Source organism: Dipodomys merriami, unplaced genomic scaffold (genome assembly GCF_024711535.1).
Source record: "Dipodomys merriami isolate MVZ:Mamm:240054 unplaced genomic scaffold, mDipMer1.0.p SCAF_1082, whole genome shotgun sequence".
Lineage (NCBI taxonomy): Eukaryota > Metazoa > Chordata > Mammalia > Rodentia > Heteromyidae > Dipodomys > Dipodomys merriami.
In genome coordinates, this window is record NW_027202363.1 from 181,738 (window position 1) to 184,069 (window position 2,332).

Sequence of the window (2,332 nt, forward strand, 5' to 3'; positions counted from 1 at the left end):
AAAAGAAATGCAAATCAAAACAACATTGAGATAGCATCTCACCCCAGTTAGAATAGCTATAATCAAGAACTCTAATAACAGCAGATGCTGGAGAGGATGTGGACAGAAGGAAACCTTACTGCATTCTTGGTGGGAGAGTAAACTTGTTCAACCACTTTGGAAAGCAGTATGAAGGTTCTTCAAAAGACTCCACATAGAGCTCCCGTATGACCCAGTAATCCTACATTTGGGCATTTACCCAAATGATCACAAACAAGACCACAATAAAGCTACCAGCACTACTATGTTTATTAAAGCATTATTTACCATAGCTAAGATATGGAACCAACCCAGATGCCCCTCAGTAGATGAATGGATCAAGAAAATGTGGTATACATGCACAATGGAATTCTATGCCTCCATCAGAAAGAATGACATTGCCCCATTTGTTAGGAAATGGAAAGGCTTGGAAAAAAATATATTAAGTGATGTAAGCCAAGCCCAAAGAAACTTAGGTCCCATGGTTTCCCTTATTTGTAATAACTAGTATAGGTCTGAGTCAAGCTGAAAAAGTCAGATAAGTTGATGTTTGTGGAATGAACCCCAAGATAATATTAATTTTTTGTTTTATTTCGTTTCATGCAATTGTTTCTATCATATTTATGAGATGATTTCTATGTTGCTTTGTATGTTTCTCCGCCCACAGTATAACCCATACGTTCACTGTATTTGATGTTGGTATAATTTGTTTAACTAGGGATACAGGTGGACCTATTGCAACAATGAGATGTACAAGTCTTTATGTTGAAAAACAAACTTAACAACTTTGGTGGGGATGGGGGGAGGGTCGGATGGGGGGTTGGGGAGGAGTGTGGGAAGGGATGGTAGGGGAAAAACAAAGGAGGAGGCAACAATGCTTGATAAGAAATGTACTTGTTATATTGCCCATGTAATTGTAACTCCTCTGAATGGTATTGTCACAATAAAATAAAAGAAATTTCAGTCATATTCATCTGGACCCATTTTTGACAGAGTAGAGAGGAAGGGAAGAGAGCATAAAAACAGGTGTTCTTTTTTCGTGATTATATATTTAGAAGAACTTTCAAACAAATAAGGACATTTGTACTGAACTCTGTTGCACAGGTGGAATCTATGTCTCTTTGAAAATCCAGCCTGACGATAGCAAATAGAAAAAAAATTGCACATGATCTCTATCTTGTCAAGGTGAAATGTGATGTTCAAGCTATTCAAATTATATATCCCTTTAAAAGAAATGCTTCTGGCTACTGTTAGATTTTTAGGTAAAATATATGTTCCCAGATATTCAATATTGTTTAGTTAGAGGTATAGCTCCCCTTTACCAAATTGAAGTTCTGTGATATAGATATATCAATCAATTGAAACAAAATGTGAACAACTAAGAAACTAAGATATTCTTTGTTTAGTGTCTTTCTATTGCTGGATATTTAATTAAAGCATATTTAAAAATGTATGACTTGCAATTTGCACATGTTCTCTGATAGCATGATCATTATGTGCCCAAAGTTACACTGAAATAAATCATTACAGGGAGAGAATTTCTTTAAAAAATTTGAGTACATTTTCTTCATTCAAAGATAATGAATGATTTCCATTAAGGCTTAAATCATTTAAAATGTATGACATATTGTTTGTCAGGCATGGTTGCCACCCCAGATTTATTTAACAGTATTAACGAATAATAATAGAAATTGAAATCTTACACAGTTCTCTTCACTTTTGTTGAAAGCCAGTGAAACTTTGATTTGCTCACCAGATCTCTCTGTCTCTCTGTCTCTCTCTCAGTCTCTGTCTCTGTCTCTGTCTCAGTCTCTCTATTTCTCTGAGGTGCACAAGGGATTAGAAACTGAATTAGATCATCTTTCAGAACTTGAAGTTGTAATTTCCATTACATGTTTGAAAGGATTAAAATATAGGAACATCACAAAATGATCAAAACGTGAAGATGTAAGCCCATATGAACAGGAAAGAAGGCACCTGACTCATGCAGTCAGAATTTGATCCAAACAGGCGTCAGTGGCTCACGCCTGTAATCCTCACTACTCAGGAGACTGAGATCTGAGGATTGCGGTTCAAAGCCAGCTGGAGCAGGAAAGTCCATGAAACTCTTATCTCCAATAAAATCCACCAGAAAATGGAAAGTGGCGCTGTAGCTCAAGTGGTAGAACGCTAGCCTTGAGCTGAAGAGCTGAGGGACAGCGCTGAGGCCCAGAGTTCAAGCCCAGCCACCAACAAAAAAAAAAGAAAAAAAAAAACCTGATCCAAGTAGACAAAATCTTGCAGAATGGGATCAGAGAACACCTCCAGAGTTCCA